This window comes from Coffea arabica, chromosome 5c (genome assembly GCF_036785885.1).
Source record: "Coffea arabica cultivar ET-39 chromosome 5c, Coffea Arabica ET-39 HiFi, whole genome shotgun sequence".
NCBI classification, from domain to species: domain Eukaryota; kingdom Viridiplantae; phylum Streptophyta; class Magnoliopsida; order Gentianales; family Rubiaceae; genus Coffea; species Coffea arabica.
In genome coordinates this window covers 6,223,252-6,247,043 of record NC_092319.1, presented here as the reverse complement: position 1 = coordinate 6,247,043, position 23,792 = coordinate 6,223,252, and the positions used below count along the sequence as shown (strand labels likewise).

Sequence of the window (23,792 nt, the reverse complement as noted above, 5' to 3'; positions counted from 1 at the left end):
ATGACAGAATCGAGAAGAAACCTGTAACAAAACTATGTATTTCAGTTGTCAAGTTTACATGTGCAAATAGATGAAGAAATCCTAGAGCCTTATTTATATGCTATCGAGAATATCCTTGAATTTTTCAACTTCACACCAAATCCTCAGCAATTCCTGTTGATTATAGCCAAGTTCATCCGCAGATTCATCTAGTAAATAAGCTAAAGAAGGATGGCTGATGAGTTTTATAGGGATGGAAAGTCTCCCCATGCCTTCATTGTTTGTTCCCACTAGTAAAGGAACGTTGCCTTTTCGAACATAACAATCCATCTCCCCTTCATTTCTGCTTCTTAATCTTTGATAAGTAGGAGATGAGCTCTTATCTCTCCCACTCATTTTGTATCTTCTAGTTGAATTGGATGTGCATCAAGAATTTTCTTATTTATAGCATAAATCTCCTGAAATCCCAATGAGTAGAATTAATTGACCAGACAATCTAGGAGTTTGATTTTCTGGAAATCGAAGAAAAATAATTGGTCTAGATGACCTTTTGGGAAAATGCTGTTATCTATATTGACTGGGAACAGGGTTTGTCGGCTATTCGTTAAATATCTACGCAATATTGAAGATTACTACTTGCTAAATGACTATTCCCATTCCGCAGTCAGGGAAGTGGGAAAGGAGAATAAAGAATGATTAGGTAATGGTTTTAAGGCAGATGGTCTTGATTTGAGAACATTGTTAATTAAGTTATAGATGCCACGTTTACCTGAGAATGTCACTTTTTTTTTTTTGTTCTTTGTATGGCGAGAATTGGAGGAGGAAAGAATATTCGTGTTAATCGAATTTGTTAACGACATTAATTGTTTAGAACTTTAATTAGATAGAACTTGTTTGCTCATCCATTTGTAAATCATATACTACAAGAAATTTGACTTTTCTTGACTTATATATTCACTAAACATGAGAATCATTACAAAAAATAAAGTAATAGAAAAGATATCACTCATTTTAGTTGAGCTCTAAGCTCTTCATTTTCATCCTCAGCTTCATTTTTGTTTAGTTACAATACAAGATAGATGAACTACACTAACCTATACTAAACTAATGAACCAAGGAGAACTAGTACAGCTATATTGTTGTGGCAGTTCCTAACTTTCCAAAGTTATCAAAATATGTTTTCAAGCCCCTTATTTATAGATGAATTCAAACTCCAAATAAGTTGTTAATGTTAATATGAAATGCTTCTTGAGATTCCCAAAATATACTTCTACAGGTCTTCATGCTCTTTTTTAAAGTTGCAGCCGAAATTCTTTGCTGAAATGAGCTGTAATAAATTTGGAAAAACTAAGATTGTGATTGTGCAAGTTGCACAGCCAACATGAGATTACACGGGATAGTTACATAGGGTAGGTCGTGTAACTCTCCCCCCTCTTCCTCGTAATTACTCCCCTACAGGTTTGGCATATTTTGACAATTTATGGAATTGTTCTATTTTTGCATTTATTTAAGTTACAAATTTTTTGACGATGGAAGCTGAACTAGTTTTTGCACAAAACATGAAAGTTATAGACAATTGAGTTATTTTTCCAATACATTAAGAATCATCTCATTTTGCACTCTGAAGGTTGAGAAATGATAGAAATACCCTTGATTGATCATAACTCTATTTCAGTCTTTGACACCACAAATGCATGATTGGATTTCAATTTTTTGACCATGAAAATGTATGAGGTGAATTTCGATGTGAGAAGGTGTCAGAGCAGTCAAACTTTTCTTCTTTTGAACTTGATTGCATTTCATTATTTGCACATTTTGCACTTCATGTTCACTTTAAATAATTTCAAATCATCAACAATGTTAGGTCTGTTCCCATGAAATTGATCAACAAGAAAAATAGGGTTCTTGGCAACCCAATAAAGACAATAACGAAGCAAATAAATCAAACAGAGAAACACAGAATTTTATGTGTTTCAATCAAATTGACCTACATCCACAGGCGAAGGGGTAGCAAATTTTTCTATAACAAAAGAGAGTACAAAACCCTAAGAAATAATTGCTAGACCCAAAGTCACCTAAAATTGAAAACATGAAAGATTCCAAATAACATAAAATACTTAATGGTCTAAAGGCCCCTAACTTACTCTTTTGTTTTGATGCCTAATCAAAACCTCTTTTAGATTGGGGCATGGGGATCCAAAAACTCTCTTGGACTGATGCATACGGCACTTGGGTTGGTGCCCTTAACACATTTAAACCCATTATATTTATAATCACCATGATGAGAGATTTTCTTATAAAATTGCCGGTATGGGATACAAAGACAAACTCAACAAACAATCATACAAATATCTTCTCACCTCATTCTTTGTAAAATTGTTTTAGTTTTTATTTCTTATCAAAAGCACTTATCAAACTACTAAGGTTGTGCAGTCAAAAAATAATATTAATGTTGTAACGTCTGAGTTTGACTGCTATTGAGACACCTTCTTAGTTCTCAATTATTAAAAAAAGGCAAACTTTCAATTCCCTTGATAAAGTTTTATGGTTGACTATTCACCCATTGTTGGCCCAGTTTGAACCCCGAGTCTAGCGTTTTGGAAGCGGAAAGGAGATGGAGACGGGTGAGAGAATAAAAAAAAGAAAGGTAAAATTATATTCCTTGCAGGTGGATTCGACAAAAATTGACCCCTGATCATCTTTATTCTATGTAATCTTCTTGCTTTCATTATGATATTTGGATTTTTTTTCCCCTCTTGCTTCATTCCTGTGACGGTAATCAAATTTTGACAATAGGGTGCTAAAAAAAATTCTTTTCACGGTTATACATTTACCATTAATTTTTTCAAGTGAAGAAAAAACAAGAAAGAAAAGATGATAAAGGGTCACAATACAATCTTTTTTCCAATGAGGCATAATAAATTTAAATTTTGATCATCAACGAGTAATTACCGAATTGGCTGCTTAATTACAAGATAAGTAGGATACCTTCAATGTAAAGTAGGATACCATTTTAACATTTTTATGAACATTGGACTTCTGAAGATTATGATAGTGGTCCAGTGCCACACCTCCCTAGAATTCCAGAAGAACGTTTGTTTGTGATCCGACGGGGCTTACTTTTCACGTATTGCTAATTAATATTTTTTATCTTTTCTTTTGTTTCAATTAAAATTCAAAGTTTATACTCAAAAAATAATAATTATTTGCATAAAAAATTACAGTTCCTGGAAAAGCAACTGAAGAAAAATCTAGTTAACCATAAAAGTCATAGAACTTTGAAATTAAAACCAGTAGAACGTTCAATTAACATAATTCAAATCACATGCACGACTTCTTTCTTGGTTGTTATGCCATATCAATGGCTTACTCGAAAGTGACCAGAGTTTATTGGCTCAGATTTTGCCATTGCAAATAAAGTTTTTAACGAATCGAATCAAGTTAAATATTTGGTGTTTACACTCTGTCTGTATATTATACGAATAAGGTTTGCAAATTCAAAATTGTGCATCTCACGATAGACTTTATATGGTTTTTAAATATTGTTTATGAAACATCACTTCCCAAAGAAGATTCAAAGTGAATTACCAAATGGGCCTAATTGACCTTTTTTTATTTTTTTTTGATAAACTTCGTACATGGAAGAAATGTTAGCTTTACTTTCATTATTAAAGAAAAGAGTCTTTGAAAGTCATTTGGAGGGGATATAGATCTAATCTCCATTACACGAAAAAAAAAAAGCAGTAGATTTTTTATTCTTGGCTATATGAAAGGTTGTTTTCCCCTATGTCAATTCCTTTGAGTGGTTTTGAAATATTCTCTAGGTTAAATACAAAAAGTTATCATAGCCAAAATAAATTTTAATAAAATAACTTGCAAGATTTCTCAGTTAATATGTGGTTAAAAGGAAGATGTCTTCCTTTAACTTTTTTATTATAAAAAGGCAAAAAGTAATAATAAAAACTTCGAAGACTGTCGTTTGTCACAGAAATTGCAATTGCTTTATAATTTTTTATAAAAATAGACGGCAGGATTTGGAAAGATGTAGACATCCACTTAACTTCAAATTCTTATTCCACCCCTTGATTGTTTCTTAATCTCACAATTTCCACAAGTGACATCTGAGAGTACATTGTGAAAAGGTAAATAGTATGACTTATTCGTGAATCTCTTAATTAGTATTTAACCGATTCATTCTAGCAGTCTATTTCGATTAGTAGAGTAAATAACTATCAAATCCCTAAAGTTCATCATCATATTTGACCAATCTAGAAGATACAATATTATAGATTAGAAATTTATCTATAGTAGTAAACTTGTCTTATCGATAAATACATTTGTCAAATAATTCCCCATAAGCATTGACATGATTGAATTCCACTAAAAGTGGATATTAGACCTGGTTCGGACACATCAATCCTTCAATCTTCATGGAATCTCTTATCAATTTTCAGGGAAAACAGATTAATTAGTTGGATCCAACAGCAAACACTCCAAGCTCTTATGTAATTCTTCTACTTTCTGTAATGGCATCTTATTAAGTTATTGGGGCCTTAAAAAAATGTTATTGGGAATTAAAAAGCGACTTTCATCTAAAAGAACACCTGGGAATCGATGTCACTACTTGGATATTCCAAGGATGTGTAGAAGAATAATGACTAAATGCACAAGATACCTTTGAAAACCCTAATTGGTGGGGTTAAGAAAGGAAAAGTGAAAAGGGTTTGAGCCCTATTCGATAAACAAGATAAATGAATTGCTTTTCCGATATTAGAAAAGGGATTTACCAAATCGAGAATGGAATTATGCAAGATAGAATCTAGAAGAAACTATTAACAAAACTATGTATTTCAGCTGTTAAGTTTACATGTACATCGATGGGGAAACCCCTACAGCCTTCTTGATATGCTATCAAGCACATCCTTGAACTTTCCAACTTCACAGCAAATTGTCAGCAATCCCTTTTGATTGTAACCAAGTTTGTCTGCAGATTCATCAAGTAAATAAGCTAGAGATGGATGGTTGATGAGCTTTACAGGGACCGAAAATCTCTCCATGGCTTCATGATTTGTTCCCACTAGTAAAGGAACATGACCTTTTCGAACAGAACCATCCATCTCCCCTTCATTGCTGCTTCTTAATCTTTGATAAGTAGGAGATGAGCTCTTATCTCTTCCTTTCATTTTGCTTCCTTTAGTTGAACGGGATGTGCATCGAACATGTTTTCATTATAGCATAAGTCTCTTGAAATCTCAATAAATAGAAATAATTGACTGGACAAGCACGGACTTTGAATTTCTGGGACATCAAGAATAGTTGATCTAGACGGCTTTCGGGAAAAATCTTGTCTATATTGACTGGGGAGAAAAGGAGGAGTAAAAAAGAGTTGTGTGTTAGTCGAATTTGTAACGGACAATACTTAGTTGGAATTGGTTTAACTACCCGGGCAGCTTGTAAATCATGTATCAATTTGGAGCCTTTTATGGTCATAGAGCATAAAATGATTTAATAAAAGCAGTAATGCAGGTAATGTACAATGCTAAGAAAAGAGGGTATGTTGAACCCACTATGGGCAATATTTTATGAGAATTGGTATCCCTATTTACTCATAAATAATGTAACATTTTCAAGAGTTATGTTGTCATAGCAATGTTTAATGATTTAACACAAAAAGTTATCGGAGGTAATGTATAATGATTATGTATAATTGTCCAATAGGCACTCGATAATAAATCCAAATTCTATCATGTTTATTATGTTTTTTTTTAAGACTTTTTTTTTTTTGGTGTCCCGCAGGGAGTGGATCCCGCAGACTATTCCCCACCCTCCACAACTTGTGGGCAGCAAAGTTCGAACCAGGGACCTAAAGCTCCATTTTCAACAACCTCAACCACCAGACCAAGCCCTGGAGGGCATGTTTATTATGTATATATACATACTAACAATTATTACATTTCCTTACATTTATATATTTTTTCTAATTAATTTTATATTTTAAAAAATCTAACACTTGAAATATATTTCAATGAGTGTCCCGTTAGACAGATCCTAAATAATTATACTGTTTTTGAACATATACCACATCATTTGTACAAGGCAGTAGATTGCATTTACCAAAATTGCCTTCCTATTAGTGTTGCAAGCTTTTAGTGCTCGATCAAATGTCTTGCTCCAATACTTGAAAATTTCTAAAAATTGATGATATTCACACGCCCTTTGAACTTTTTTAACACCCCTAACATTTGGCCTAGAAAGCAATCGAAGAATGTGTAAACAACTAAAGGACTTACGTGAATATTACCATTTATAAATTGATGTCGCAGTTGAATTGAACCGTTGCATTAGCCCAATTTCATATTTTAGTTGTCAATCTTATCAGAAGAACTCATTAAACTACTAAAGCTGAATTATCCAAACAAAGAAAACTAAAGTTGCAATGCCTGAATTTGACTCCTATTCGAGCCTCTTCTTAGTTCTCCAACATTAAAAGAAACCAAAAAGAAAAAATGTTAATTCTTGTAATGAAGTTTTATGGTTGATTATTCGTCTCGGTCTTGGCGCACCATAGGAACATGCCAACATATTTATAATATGAATGAAAGAAATATAGTACGTACACATACTCAGATGCTCTGATGTTGGTCACTATTTTAATTACATGTTCAGGAATCAGAGGAATATCGAACTATTTTAATTATTTACTTTTTATTTTTAATTTAAAAAAAAATTTTGGGCAACACTTCCATGCCTTTCCTCTTTGAGACTTTGACTAACTAGCACTTGTCAACTTGCATAAATGCTTTGGAAATATTTTTCCATAGAATATTGTAAAAAATCTCATACAAACAATTCAACTAATTTTCGTTCCAATCAATCTACAAATTCCTAAAAGTGTTCATATCACACTTTCCGTCTCTTTCATGCGCCAAAAGAGACAGAAAACAGCGCACGCGCTGTCTATATTGACTGGGGATGCAGTGTGTGCCTATTTGTCATATGTCTCTTTAATATTGAAGACTAATGCTTGCAAAATGACTATTCTACAAGGAAGTGGGAAAGGAGAATAAAAATGAGTAGATAATGGTTTTTAAGACACGACGATCTTGGTGTGTAAGACACGATGATCTTGATTTGAGAGCATTGTTAGCCAAGTTATAGATGTAAGTTACAGATGCAAAGTTCATCTGAAGAATGTAATCTTTTTTATCCTCTTTAATTGGATGGCGAGAATAGGAGTTATCTAATCATGGTGACATAAAATGCGAGTGCACTAGAGATCATCAAACTCTCTAAAAATTTTGGGTCATTCTGTCTAGTTTCACCATTAATTCTGTCATATCTAATTATTAATACTATGTCTCATAAATTGCGCAAACCCTTAGATTTGAAAAAATTAACGGTGAAATCAGACAGAATGGCCTAGAATTTATACATTTGATAATTTAATGGATAAAAAAATATTATTAATAGTTGAATGGCTAAATTTTAACTATTTGAAAAGTTCAATGGCTACTGGGGTAATTTGCTCGTGAATATATATATATATATTATTTTGGTTCAACTCTACCTATGTAAATATTACCATTTCTAAATTTATGTAGTAGTTGTGGATTGATCCGTCCACTGTACGTGTATTGGACCAATTGTGTTTTTTAATTGTTGTTTCTTACTAGAAGCATTTATCAAAGTACTAAAGTTGCATTAACAACCAAAAAGAATAAGCAAAAAGTTACTAATGTTTTAGAGTCTGAATTTGACTCCTATTCAAACATCTTCTTAGTTCTCCATTGTTAAAAGTGAGAAAAAGACAAACTGTCAATTCTCCTAATGAAGTTTTAAGGTTGATTATTCACCTCGCATGGGAACATGTCTACTAGTGTGAATATATAAAATTATAATACTTACAGGTGCATTCGATGAAAATTGTCCCATGACCCCTTTTTAGTCTCTTTTTTCTTCTTCCTTACATTTTGATGTTTAGATGCTTTTCCCTCTTACTCCTTTCCTGTTATGGTATACAAATTTTGACAATAACTTGCTAAAAAGTTTCTTTTTACGGTTATATATTTATTGCTATTTAACATGCTAAAAAATGTTTAATTATCATAAAGCAACATAAGAAACTTAAAGGTGTCCTATATCCATGAAATAACAATTTAAATAATGTTTTGATTATCAATATTTTCTTGTTATGCATAAAAGTAGAAATTTAAGTTTTTAGTACAAATATTTCATTTTTATTTTTCTTATATTTTTGGTCTTTTTATTTTACAAACTTCTTTTAATGCTTTTTATTTTAACAATTTTTATTTCAATAGAAATATTTTGCTATGTAAGATATTAATCACTTTTATTGTTAATTCCACAATTAGACACTATAAATAAAATAAAAGTACTCAAATTATTTTTAAAGTAGATAACTTTTGTTGCCTATAGTTGTTTATGATAATTAAGAATTTTCAAAATTTTGTATACTATGGTACGAATAGAGTAGGAGGAAAAAAAATGTAAACATAATACAATGGTTGTTTGTTTTTGAAAAAAAGAAAAGAAACTGAATAAGTGTCACAATATGATTTTTCTCCAAATGAGGCATAATACATTTAAATTTAAGCATTGAAGGTTAATTTGTAAATTTCCTTAATTTCTTTAATATAGGGGTTGTTTGTTTTTGACACCTAATTATTGGGGAATAATATGAAATTGAGCCTTAATACACTTCCTAAATAGAGGTAAGTGTACTTTATTAATAGGTTCAATTTATTTGCACTAGACTGTGCTTCTGAAATGGGCTCTTTGGTTCCGCTTGGCCCTGTAAGTTGGCCGGAGAGGTGGCCATGACCGAATTGGCCGCTTAATTACAAGAGAAGTAGGATACTTTGAATGTTTCTTTTTTTTTTTTTTTTTTTTGCAATAGTATAAGTTGAAGGGTTTGAATCCGAAACCTCTTACTTATATTTGTTCTCCTCTAGGATACATCTTTTTTATTATAATGTAAATGAGAAATTTTGAACCTGAAATTTCTTTTTTAAATTTCTTCTTTCCGGACCATCTAATCCATCTCCCATAAAATACATTGAATGTGAACGTCTGCATAACACATGTTTAACTTTTTTTTTTATATAAATAATATTGGATTTCTAAGATACTTTCCAATACCACACCTTTATAGTATTCTAGAAACATTTGTTTGAGTCCCCACGGGCCTTTTTTTCTTGTCTTTCTTTTTTTTTAGCCTTCCACCCCTCTCGATGCCCTTCCAAGTAGGGATGTACTCAAGCCAAGTCGAGTTCGAGTATTGCTATACTCGAGCTCGACCGAGCCTAAAAAATCGTAACTCGAGACTTGACTTGAGAAAATCCCTTTAAACTCGAGACTCAACTCGATAAGAAGTCAAACCTTATCAAGCCGAGTCTAATCAAGTTTTTTGACTAGACTCAGAAAATGTACACTTCTGCCATTATGGAATTTTATTATAAAGAAGAGTATATTGTAAATTCAGTATAAATTATACCTATAACGGTCATTTTATAATTATAATACATATATATTATTTAAATTATGCATATATATATTATATATTTAAATATATCCCGACTCGACGAGTAGTTCGACGAGCCACAAGCCCCAAAATATTGACTCAAAACTCGACTCGAAAGTACATTCGAGTAGCTCGAGACTCGGCTCGAACTCGGTCAAACTGAGTTCAAGACAAGCCATTGACGCGTACATCCCTACTTCCAAGCCCTGTCTATATATCCTTCCAATCCTCAACTGCTAGATTCAAGATTTGAACTCTAATTTTGATAGTGAAGAAAATTCTAATAGTTTTTTCCCTAATCACTGAGTCAATCCTAATAATTATGGGCCTTAGTTTTCATTTATTTCTATGTATTCCCTCCGTCCCAATTATTTAGTCATGTTTGGAGAATCTAACTTTTTAAAAATAGTGGTTTGATTGTGATGTTTGTGCTTCTCTTTTTAATTTTACCCTCACAAATTCAAAATTTAAATTTGAACGGTAATATGCATATGATTAAAAAGAAGGATTATATTGAAAAGAGAGACTCAAAGGTACTTTGATTTTTCCAACATGACAAATATTCTGAAACATTTCAAAATAAAAAGTTTAACACTTTTAATGGGACGGAGGGAGTAATAGTTTTATATTTTCTTTTGTTTCAATTAAAATTTAAAATTCATGTGATTAAGAAAATAAATGTTAGGACAAAAGATTATAGTTCTTGGCAAAGCACCTGAAGAAAAATCTGGTTGACGATAAAAGTAATAGAACATTGAAATTAAAACAAGAAGAACTTCAATTAACATAAATTCAAATCACGTGCATGACTTCTTTGGGCGTATGTCCATATCATGGCTAACTTGATAATGACGCGAGTTTATTATCTTAGAGTTCGTCCTCGCAAGGTTTGCAAAATTCAAAGTTGAGCTTTTCATGGAGGACTTTATACTTTTTTTTTTTTTTGTGGCGGAGGGAGTATCTGGGCCATCGGGTAAACCGAACCCGACTAATCCTCCACCGGCCCGGGAGGAGAGGTTCCATCCCTCCGAACGCAATAACCATGGAACTCGAACCCTGGTGGGAATGGACAACAGCTCCTAAGGAGGCTTGTCGTGACCAACCGAACTGCCCATGAGGGGCCATGGAGGACTCTATATGGTCATCAAATCTGGCTATAGAAACGTCACTTTCCAAAGAAGATACAAAGTGAATTACAAAAAGGGCCAAATGGGAAGCAAATAATTTCTGGGAAGAAACAAGTTAAAGGAAGACATCTTCCTTTCAAACACAAATTACCTGAATAACCTTTTAAGTTATCTTATTATATTTTACATTTGGTATGATCAATTTATGGTATTTGTTATGGTATTTGTGAAACACAAATAGTAGACTTATATGACTTATTTGTGAATCGTTCAAATATTATTTACCTCACACATTTTACAGTCTATATGTATATTTGAATTAGTAGAGATCATCATAATTGTCCAATCTAGAAGATATACTCTTATCCCTTGTTTGGTATGTAGGAATGGTCTGGAAAGAAAAAACTTTTTCAACTTGTCCATCCATTCCATTGTTTGATATTGTTTATTTAAATGGGAAAACCCTTTCCTCTTGAAATGCTCATTCCAACTTTTTTCTGAAATCCCATTCCTCAAAAAAATTTAGGAAAAGCTCTCTCCACCCTCATCCTTGAATGCCTAAATAGTAGGATGCCAAATTTATCCTCATAAATCTAGTGCATCACCATGTCTTAGGCTATTTGTAAGTTTAATTAATATTTGAATATAATTTTTATAATAATTAATTTTTCTTGTACTTAGAATAATATTTTCTTTTATACTAGGAAACAAATATTTTACGATACTTTATTCTTTGATTTTTGAACAATTGTTCAAGAAATTTTTTTGAATCTCCTATTAAAATTTAAAATAGATTAAAAATAAATTATAATTGTTTGACTTGATGTAATTTATATTTTACGTTGCTAATTGTATTGCTAGTTGAGGAGGGGGTGTTGTTATGATCCGCATAAACCATCAACTCCATGCATTTGCAGGACAGCGGATCATTACCCATGAAGAGGCAAGCTAAGAACGTGAGCAGCTGCATGGCTGCATGGCTGACGTGGCAAAGGGTGAAGCACGTGAGGAAGTTAGCTGCAATTCTGTTAGGACTCAGTTGGATCACCGTTAAATGTAGGACAAAATAAAGCATTGTTAGCATGACGATTCTGATCTAGAATCTTCTGACCGTAGCTATAAGTAGAAGGATAAATTCTGAGATGTAACAGTTTTTTTTGGAATGGAATGAATTCTCCTTTCTCATTTCTTTCTCTCCTCTTTCTCCCTTTTTATTAATTTCTGGAATCATAACAGTTGGTATCAGAGCCTCCGGTCCTTGGACTAGGAGGCTTAAGCTAGAAAATCGTGGCGGACGGTACGCGGATGAAGTCCATGGAAGAGCAGCTCCGCAAGCAAGAGCTCCGGATACAAGGAATTTTGGATTCCATGGCCACTGACAAAAGGAGCCTCGAAGACAAAATCGATGCGGTTAGCTCGGAGCTGAGTGGTAAGCTGGATGCATTCATGTCGGCGCTCACTGTCCAGCTCAATAACAGAGATAAAGGACTCCTACGAACACCAGAAGTGGGTGGGAATAGGAGTACTGATCATGGTGCCCAAGGGCAGCAGGAAAGGGCTACCGAGCTGGATTCTCTACAGGTAATATTAAGCTCGAGTTACCTGTCTTCAAAGGAGAACAACCGAGAGAGTGGATCAGGAAGGCACAAAAGTACTTCCAGTTGCATCGCATTCCCAAGGAGCAATGGCTTGGGTTGGCCGAATTCTACTTGGAGGATAAGGCAGACGTGTGGTACCAAAGCTTCAAGGCAGGGAAAGACAACATCGAGTGGGAAAGTTTCTCTGAGGAATTACACCGAAGGTTTGGTCGGCTGGGACAGATGGACCCTGTGGAGGAATTCAACAAATTGCAGTTGTCTACCACGGTTCTAGCCAACCAGGAGAAGTTCGAGGATTTACGATCCGAGGTAATGATCAGAGTTCCTCATTTATCCGAATCTTATTTTGTTTCTAGTTTTTTGAGTGGATTGCCGAGCGAGTTGCGGTCATTAGTCAAAACTCACAAACCAAAGACCCTTACTCAAGCTTTTGAGCTAGCAAGGCTGCAGGAAAATGCCTTAGAATCGATTCTGAAGAGACAGAGATCCATACATAAGGCTTCCAGTATAGCAACCTCCTACCCAACCACTACCAGCTCTCCCAGCAAATCTGTCATTGAGACAGCAGGTAAAAGGCCTAACGTACAAAGTTTCACAAAAATTTCCCCCGCAGAAATACAGTATAGGAGGGACCACCACTTGTGTTTCAAATGTGGCGAGAAGTATGGGCCGGGACATCAGTGCAAACAGAAGGAAATGCACCTCTTGTTGGCAGTGGAAGAAGGGGATGAGGGGGTGGCGAGCCCAGGGGATGAGGAGATTATTGAATACCAGGGGCACCAAAGGAAGAGGGATGTAGAGTTTGCCATTCATGCGTTAACGGGAAAGATGCTACACAACACTATCAAATTGAAGGGGCAGTACCAGGGGACGGAGATGTCCATCTTAGTGGATGGAGGCAGCACACACAGCTTTGTGACCAATCCGGTGGCTCAAATCTGGCCAGCTTCAATCCAACAAATTAAGCCTTTCAGGGTGCGGGTGGCCAATGGTCAATACTTGTGGCGTCGGAGGATGATTCCCAAGATGACATGGGAGATGCAAGGAAGAACCTTCAGCCATGACATGTTCGTCCTCAACCTGGAGCCTTATGACATGATCGTGGGAGTGGACTGGATGGCAGCCTATAGCCCCATCACTTTCGATTTCAAGAACCTGAGCATGGTCTTTGACAAGGATGGAGATCAGGTGCTGCTGCAGGGGGACACTAACGAGGCAACACTCAACTTACCAGTAGATCCTATTGAAGGGCAAGAATGGAGCACCAAGCTATGGAAAAGGTCGTGTGGCATCAAGCTGTCAGAAGCTCAGGTAAATGACTCTTTTCACCACTCTTTAGATGCTTTACTTAAGGACTACAAAGATGTTTTTGGAGAGCCAAACAACCTTCCCCCCTCAAGGACCTGTGACCATCAAATACCCCTAATTCCTAATGCTAAACCCTTCAAATTAGCTCCATATAGGTACCCCCATATCCAGAAAAATGAGATTGAGAGGCAAGTCAAAGACATGCTCCGCAATGGAATCATACAAATCAGTCACAGTCCATTTGCCTCCCCAATTCTGTTAGTAAAAAAAAAAGATGGGACATGGAGATTTTGTGTAGATTATAGGCAACTAAATGACTTAACCATCAAGGATAAATTTCCAATACCTATCATTGATGACTTGCTAGATGAATTATTTGGTGCAAAGTTCTTTTCCAAGATTGATTTGAGGGCTGGTTATCACCAAGTCCGGATGCACCCTGATGATGTGCACAAGACAGCTTTTAAAACACACCTTAGACTTTATGAGTTCACTGTTATGCCTTTTGGCCTCACTAACGCCCCAGCCACCTTTCAAAGCCTCGTGAACTCGGTTTTTGAACCTTACCTGAGACACTTTGTCCTTGTTTTCTTTGATGACATACTTGTCTATAGCCCTGACTTGGATTCCCACCTTAAGCACTTTCAATTAGTACTTGACACCCTCAGAAAACACTCCTTGTTTGCCAAGCTCTCCAAATGCACTTTTGGACAGTCCCAGGTAGAGTATCTCGGTCATATTATCAGTGGTGAAGGAGTAATGGCAGATCCTGCAAAAATTAAATGCATGGTGGAGTGGCCAATTCCTAAGTCGGTAAAATCATTAAGGGGTTTCCTTGGACTCACTGGATATTATAGGCGTTTTGTGAAGGGGTATGGACCTATAACCAAGCCTCTAACAGAATTACTCAAAAAGGATGGATTCATTTGGAACCAAGAGGCTGAGTTAGCTTTCCAGAAGCTTAAGCAGGTGATGAGTAGCACTCCAGTGTTGGCATTGCCAAATTTCTCTGAGGATTTTGTTCTGGAAACCGATGCCAGTCACAAGGCCTTGGGGGCAGTGCTCATGCAGGGGGGACGACCAATAGCTTTCCTAAGCCAAGCTCTTGGACCTGCGAATCAAGGGCTCTCCATTTATGAGAAGGAACTGCTATCCTTGATCACAGCAGTAACTAAGTGGAAACATTACCTTCTTGGTTCTCATTTCATCATTAGGACCGACCATCAGAGCTTTAAATATCTTCTAGAGCAGAAATTTTCTACCCCTCTGCAACAAAAATGGCTCACCAGATTGCTGGGGTTGGATTACGAGATACATTACAAAAAGGGGAAAGAAAACCTGGTTGCAGATGCCTTATCGAGGAGGGGGTATGAGGATGATGAAGGGGTCAAGGAGGGAGCTGTGAATACAATTTCTGTGGCTAAGCCATCATGGTTAATGGACACCATAGATTCGTATAAGGGAGACGAAAAAGCTACAAAACTTTTGAGAGCACAGGCCATACAACCAGATCCCTATTCTGATTATTCCTTAAAAGGAGGAATATTAAGGTACAAGGGAAGGATCTACATTGAAGCGGTGGGTGAGCTGAGGAAGAAACTGATAGCATGTTTTCATGAGTCACCCATTGGTGGCCACTCTGGAAATTTGGGTACTTATCACAGGTTGAAGGAACATTTTTTCTGGCCAGGTATGAAGAAGGAAACGGAGGAATGGGTGCAGAACTATGACTGTTGCAAGAGGAACAAGCCAGAGAACTGTAAGTACCCCGGATTGCTACAGCCCCTACCAGTTCCAACCCAGGCTTGGCAGGACATCTCCATGGACTTTGTGGAGGGACTTCCTAGGTCTGCTGGGTATATGGGCATATTTGTGGTCATTGACAAGTTTACTAAGTACGGGCACTTCGTGGCACTAACCGCAAAATATACAGCTTCTACTGTTGCCACCTTGTTCTTTAAAAATGTGCACAAGTTACACGGGATGCCACTCAGTATCGTTTCGGACAGAGATAAAATTTTTACAAGCACCTTCTGGCAGGAGTTGATGGGCAAGCTAGGTGTTGAACTACAGTTCTCTACTGCGTACCATCCACAGACAGATGGTCAGACGGAAAGGTTAAACAGATGCCTCGAGACGTACCTCAGGTGCCTGTGTTTCCAGCAACCTCACAAGTGGAAACAATGGTTAGCTGCAGCAGAGTGGTAGTATAATACTAACTATCACACAGCGCTACACATGACTCCCTTCCAAGCATTGTATGGTTACCCCCCATCACAACTAGGCCTAGATGCGGTAAGAACTCCAGTGGCAGCAGCGGAATTATGGTTAGGAGATCGACTGAAGTGGAATGAGATGCTCCGCGACAACCTCCTAAAGGCGCAGAATAGAATGAAGCAGTTTGCTGACAAAGGAAGGACCGAAAGGAGTTTTAGTATTGGGGACTCAGTTTACCTCAAACTGCAACCATACAGGCAGTGTTCAGTTGCTCTCAGGAGAAATCTTAAGCTATCCTCTAAGTACTATGGGCCTTACAAGATTGTGCAGAAAGCAGTGCCGCTTATAAGTTAGAACTACCAGAAGGCTCCACCATTCACCCTGTCTTCCATGTATCTATGCTCAAACCTTCCACCAAAGGAGTTAGTCCCACCCAGGATCTACCACTGACAACCGAGGATGGCCAAGTCAAAATTGCACCAGAGAGTATACTAGCAACTAGAGAGGTGGTGAGGAAGCAGCAGAAAGTGCTCCAAGTATTGGTTAAATGGCTAAACTTGACTCCAGATGACTCCACTTGGGAGGATGCCTCCGTCCTTCGGTCTCAGTTCCCTAACTTTCAGTTCAATCCCAGTGAGGATTGAGTTGAGGAGGGGGTGTTGTTATGATCCGCATAAACCATCAACCCCATGCATTTGCAGGACAGCGGATCATTACCCATGAAGAGGCAAGCTAAGAACGTGAGCAGCTGCATGGCTGCATGGCTGACGTGGCAAAGGGTGAAGCACGTGAGGAAGTTAGCTGCAATTCTGTTAGGACTCAGTTGGATCACCGTTAATGTAGGACAAAATAAAGCATTGTTAGCATGACGATTCTGATCTAGAATCCTCTGACCGTAGCTATAAGTAGAAGGATAAATTCTGAGATGTAACAGTTTTTTTTTGAATGGAATGAATTCTCCTTTCTCATTTCTTTCTCTCCTCTTTCTCCCTTTTTATTAATTTCTGGAATCATAACATCCTTGAACAATAAATTTTTTTTCCCTACCATTTTGGATGGAAATATATTCTAGGCGGAAAGCCATTTTTATTTTGGGCATTTCGGTGCACCTAACGGGGGTTACAGATTAGAAATTCAATTCTACTTTTTCGTCTTCACAAGTCGCTAAGGATTTCTCAGTGAAAACATTGATAAGTGAATATTTAACGTACATTTTGTACGAATTTGGCATGAATTTTTGGTATGCTTTGAGAAGATTAAAGCCATATTTGAACTCTTTTGGTGATAATTGCTTAAATATTGTTTAAGGGTTAAGAAATTGATAAATGAGTGAATTAATGCGTTAATCTTGTGAATTTGTGAAGGTAATTGATGTATGAAATTCATACACAAGTTCAAAGAAATGTAAGGGTCATCCAGAGGACAAAGTACACAAGAAATTGGGAGCAAAAATGTAGAAAAAGAGAAGAAGTGAAAAACTGGAAATTGGTCAACACGGATCCGAGCTCGGATCCGTGTGCACAAGATGGATCCGAACCCTCGTCTGTACTTCTGGCGGAGAGCATCCGAGGTCAGGACGATCCGACCTCGGATCCATTATGAAATCCCTCGGATCCTGAAAATCCGAGCTCGGATCCATTTTCACTCCTCGGATCCGAGGCTCGGATCTGTCTCTCTCCTCAGCAAGTGCAACAGCCGTTTTTCTTTACCTTTTTCACAACTTTCCAGCTATTTTGAGGGACAGAAATCGGTGGCACATGCTTCTGCAACAAAAGAGAAGACCAAATGAGTATGGACAAAAGGAAATATCATATCTTTGACTTCTTTTTAAAAAATCTGAGTGGAGGAAATTATGAAGTGAGAGGAATGGAATTTCTTCCACCTTTTATGCAGAAACACAGAGGAGAAGCCTGGAATTACCATACGTAGCTAGTTTTCTTTCTTGTATCTAGTTTTCTCTCTAGATAGGAGTTCTTGGAGAAGTTCTTGGAGTTTTTACTTGTAATCATATTGTGCAAGAGCATAGCAGGAATTGGAGAGCTTCACCTTCAAGTGGCTAAGCTTTCTTTTATCTTTCTTGTACTTGTACTTCATGGTGTTTGGCATTAATAAACTTGTGAGTTTGATTGTTAAATCATTCATGAGTAGCTAAACCCCTTAATCTAGGGAGTAGATGAAACTTATGGTTAAATAATATGAATGGAATGTGATTTACACTTGTTATATCTTGTAGTAACTTGTCTACTTGTGTAGCTGTGATTACTTGTTATTGTTGATCACCAATAGCATGTTTATAGTGTTATTATTCAATGAGAATTGGTAATAACAATTGAAACACATGAGTAGAGCTTGAGTTGTATGTTCATGAAAATAGAGATACACTTAGGTGGATTATTGAGCATTTCATGAAATAAAACGGAGTAGTAGAATATTTCACCATGAAAATAGGGAAATCTATATTGCTCTAAGCCATTTCATCATGAAAATGAGACTTGGTATTCTTGGAAATAAATCTCTGGTTAAGCAAGAATAATAGCAAGGAGTAAATCCATTCATTTATGTAGTTTATGCCATAAGTGGAATCTACATCCCTAGAATCTTCTTTAAGTAAAATTTCTCTATTTGTATTCAGTATTTGTTAAACTAGATTTGTATATCAGATTTGTAGATTACAGCATTAGACTTTCTCTGCTCAAATTAATTGTAAGTCTAAATAATAGAGAGAACAAGGGCTTAGTAATTGTTTAAATTGCTCCTCGTGGGATCGACCCGATACACATCTTGTACTACATTTGCGACCTGTATACTTGCAGTCCAACGGGTGTAAAATCGGAATTAAACTTGCACTTATAGTAAACACTCGTCAAGTTTTTGGCGCCGTTGCCGGGGAGCGGCAATATTAAGGCCTAATCATCTCTATTAATTTAGATATTTTCATATTTTTTTTATTTATTCAAGTGGTTGAATTTAAACTGCAAAATTTCTCTTGTTTGTGTTTGTCGTGTATGCACCGATCAAATCGAGAAGTTGCACATTTCGATCCTGAAATTGAAAGAACATTACACAGACAAAGGAGAAGTACATCACATCAAGAGGAACAAGAGGTTTGGCAGCCAATAGAAGACATCTTAATAGAGCTTCCATTTGAAGAAGACATGGCAGAAAACGAAGCACATAGGCGAGTTCTACGAGATTTTGCTTTACCGGGAACACAAGGATCTCAAACAAGCATAGCAAGGCCTACGGTAAATGCTAACAATTTTGAGATTAAACCAGCGCTTATCCAAATGATTCAACAATCTCAATTTGGAGGTAATGCAGTAGAAGATCCTAATACACACTTAGTTACATTTTTGGAAATTTGTGATACAATTAAAATGAATGGAGTTAGTGATGATGCTATAAGGCTAAGATTGTTCCCATTTTCATTGAGAGATAAGGCCAAACTTTGGCTACACTCTCATGCTCCTAATACTTTCACTGGATGGGATGAATTATCAAGAGCATTCTTAAATAAGTATTTTCCACCAGGTAAGACTGCTAAACTTAGAATGGATATCACTAGTTTTAGCCAATTGGAAGGTGAATCATTATATGAAGCATGGGAAAGGTTTAGAGATTTGCTTCGGAAATGTCCGCATCATGGACTGCCGGAGTGGTTAATCATACAAACCTTCTATAATGGTTTAGTTTTTTCTACTAAAACTATGATTGATGCAGCTGCAGGTGGAGCTTTAATGGGTAAATCACCCCAAGAAGCTCATAATTTGATAGAAGAAATGGCAGCAAATAACTACCAATGGGCCAATGAGAGAGGTAATACAAGACGTCACGCAGGTATGATAGAAATGGACACTCTCAATATGTTGAGTGCTCAAATGAATAATGTGATGAAATTGCTAAGTAGACAAGGTGGAGTTAGTCCAAGTTCATCTAATGCACATGTAGCATGTTGTTCTATATGTGGAGGTGAGCATGATACTAATGAGTGTGTTGATTCTGAGCAGGTACAATTTGTCAATAATTACAATCGTAATGCTCAAAATAACCCCTACTCGAATACTTACAATCCAGGGTGGAGAAATCATCCAAACTTTGGATGGAAGGATCAAGGAAATCAACCAAGGCCAGCTAATCCACCAGGATTCCAATCAAGGCAACAACAAGCTGAAACTAAACCGGGATGGGAGATAGCAGTGGAAAAACTTGCTAAGGTTACCTCGGACAGATTTGAAAGAGTAGAAGGGAGACTGGATCAACTCACTACAATGTACAGGAATGTAGAGGTCCAAATTGGTCAAATCGCTAGTTCGTTGAATAATCGAAATCAAGGCGAATTACCTAGCAAAACAGAGGTCAATCCTAAGGAGCATGTAAAAGCCATTACTCTTCGTAGTGGTAAGCAATTAGAAGATCCACCAGTGATGGAAGTTGAGAAAGATGAGAATGAAAAACAAGAAGAAAAGCAGAGGAACCAAGAGGCGATAGTAGAAGAAAATAGCCGGGAGAAATCAAGAGAAAATCAACCATCATCTTCCGCTACCATTCCAATACCTCCTGCGGTTCCATTTCCACAAAGATTAAAGCAGAATAAGTTTGATAGGAATTTTGAAAAATTTGTTAAACTTTTCAAACAATTGCACATTAACATTCCTTTTGCCGATGCTATTTTGCAGATTCCATCTTATGCAAAGTTTCTCAAGGAAATCATGACTAGAAAAAGGAAGTTGGAAGACTGCGAAACAATAGCATTAACTGAGAAGTGTAGTGCAATTATACAAAATAAGCTACCACCAAAATTGAAGGATCCTGGAAGTTTCTCTATACCTTGCACCATAGGTAACATTGATTTCTCTAAAGCATTGTGTGATCTTGGTGCTAGTGTATCATTGATTCCTCTAACGGTGGCTAGACAATTGGGTTTGAAGGAGCTTAAAAGCACTAGTATTACTTTGCAACTAGCGGACAGGTCTATTAGATATCCACTGGGAGTTTTAGCAAATGTATTGATAAAAGTTCAAAAATTTATCATTCCAGTGGATTTTGTGGTGTTAGACATGGAAGAAGATGTCTCTATGCCAATTATTCTTGGTAGACCATTTTTAGCTACTGCAGGTACTATTATTGATGTTAAAAATGGCAAGCTGAAGTTTCAAGTAGGTGAGGAAGAGGTAGAGTTTAATTTGCATGAAATGGGAAAATATCCTTCTTTTACCGATCATGCATATTCTATTGGTACAATTGATAAACTAACTCAAGAGATGAGCCAAGTCAATTTTGACTTTGATCCTCTTGAATATTGTTTAATGAGTTTAGGAGTGCAAGAAGGGGATTGTGCGGAGATTGAAGAATTGGCCAAATATTTGGATTTTCAAGCACCTTATAAAAGGGGTAATTTGTATGAAAGTATTGGCCAAGGAAAAGGGCTTTCATCACCTTCAGAAATTGAACCTCCAAAACTAGAGCTCAAACCACTTCCAACTCATCTAAGGTATGAATTTCTTGGAGAAAATAGTAATTTACCTGTAATTGTTAGTGCTGACCTTGATGATGAGCAGTGTACAAAGTTGCTAAGAGTTCTAAGGAAGCATAAGAAGGCAATGGGATGGACGATTGCTGACATTAAAGGTATAAGTCCTTCTATATGCATGCATCGCATTTTATTGGAGGACAATTGCAAACCAGTGGTGGAAACACAAAGAAAACTCAATCCAAACATGAAAGAGGTGGTAAGAAATGAAATTCTTAAGTGGCTTGATGCAGGTATAGTCTTTCCTATCTCCGATAGTGTTTGGATTAGTCCAATTCATGTGGTACCAAAGAAAGGTGGAATAACTACAATTGTGGGTAAAAATGATGAATTGATTCCATCTAGACTTGTGGTAGAGTGGAGAGTGTGTATTGATTATCGTAAGTTAAATACGGTAACAAGAAAATATCATTTTCCCCTACCATTTCTTGATCAATTATTGGAGCGAATAGCTGGATATAAATTTTACTGTTTTCTTGATGATTTTTCAGGATATAATCAAATAACTATAGCTCCAGAGGATCAAGAGAAGACCACATTTACATGTCCTTATGGCACTTTTGCCTTTAGAAGAATGCCATTTGGTTTATGCAATGCACCTGCAACGTTTCAACGTTGCATGATGGCTATATTTTCAGATTATATTGAGAAAATTATGGAGATATTTATGGATGATTTTTCTGTGTATGGTTCATCTTTTGACCATTGTCTTCATAATTTGGAATTGATTTTGCAGAGATGCGAGGAAACAAATCTTGTACTGAATTGGGAGAAATGCCATTTTATGGTAAAAGAAGGAATTGTCTTAGGGCACAAGATTTCCTCCAAGGGAATTGAGGTGGATAAAGCCAAAATAGAAGTTATCGAAAAATTGTCACCTCCAAGCAATGTCAAGGGGATAAGGAGTTTTTTAGGACATGCTGGCTTTTATAGACGTTTTATTAAAGATTTTTCTAAAATAGTAAAGCCATTATGTGATTTATTATGTAAAGATACTCCTTTTCAATTTAATGACAATTGTTTGGTTGCATTTGAAAGGTTGAAGAAGGAATTGATTTCGGCCCCAATTATAACTTCACCCGATTGGTCACTACCATTTGAATTGATGTGTGATGCAAGTGATTATGCGGTTGGAGCAGTTTTGGGACAAAAGAAAGAAGGACGATTGCACGTCATTTACTATGCTAGCAAGTTGCTAAATGAGGCACAACTCAATTATGCAACGACAGAAAAAGAGCTATTGGCAGTGATATTTGCTTTGGATAAATTTAGATCCTATTTAGTAGGATCTAAAGTTATTATATATACTGACCATTCAGCTCTTAAATATTTGCTACATAAGAAGGATGCAAAACCTAGGCTAATTCGGTGGATTCTTTTATTGCAAGAATTTGATGTGGAGATAAAAGACAAAAAGGGATCGGAGAATCTAGTTGCAGATCATTTATCACGTTTGGAATATATCCCAATCAAAGATCAGGTTCCAATTCAAGAGAATTTTCCGGATGAGTTTGTCCTAGCACTTAGAAATTCTCCATGGTATGCAGATTTTGCTAACTACTTGGTCAGTGGAGAGATTCAAAAGGGGTTCAATTATCATCAAAAGAAGAAATTCTTACATGATGTCAAAAGTTACTTTTGGGAGGAACCATTGCTATATAGACATTGTGCCGATGGTATGATACGTAGATGTATTCCTGAAGATGAGGTACATAATGTTTTATATCATTGTCATAACCTTGAAACAGGTGGTCATTTCAGTACTTCAAAAACTGTGGCAAAGGTATGGCAATCAGGATTTTATTGGCCAACTATGTACCGAGATGCTAGGGAATATGTTAAAAATTGTGATGCATGCCAAAGAACTGGAAATATATCTCGAAAAAATGAAATGCCCTTGACTACATTCTTGGAAGTTGAGTTATTTGATGTATGGGGTATTGATTTTATGGGACCATTTCCTAGTTCTTTTAATAATAAGTACATCTTAGTAGCAGTGGATTATGTTTCTAAATGGGTAGAAACAACCGCTTCACCTACTAATGACTCTAAGATTGTACTTAGATTCCTTAAAAAGAATATTTTCAGTAGATTTGGTATACCCAAGGCCATAGTAAGTGATGAAGGGAAACATTTTTGCAACAAACAATTGGATTCCTTATTGTTTAAATATAGTTGTAGGCACAAGACATCACTTCCATATCATCCTCAAGCCAATGGACAAGCAGAGCTAGCTAATAGAGAGATAAATCTCATTTTGGAGAAAACTGTGAATAAATCACGCAAGGATTGGGCTATAAAACTAGATGATACACTATGGGCTTACCGAACGGCATTTAAGACACCCCTAGGGATGTCGCCGTATCGTTTAGTCTATGGGAAAACTTGTCACCTACCTGTGGAGATTGAGCACAAAGCTTATTGGGCAATTAAATCTATTAACATGGATTTTAATTTTGCAGGAGAAAAGCGATTACTTGAGCTAAATGAAT

The 23,792-nt window shown here is 36.3% G+C and overlaps 1 non-coding gene across 1 annotated transcript; it reads right to left on the bottom strand.

Moving 5' to 3' along the window:
• Positions 1-19,312: 19,312 nt before the first annotated feature.
• On the bottom strand, positions 19,313-19,419 carry LOC113691154 (small nucleolar RNA R71). Its single transcript, XR_003448567.1, has one exon. It is a non-coding gene; the product is annotated as a small nucleolar RNA R71 (small nucleolar RNA).
• Between the last annotated feature and the right edge of the window lie 4,373 nt (positions 19,420-23,792).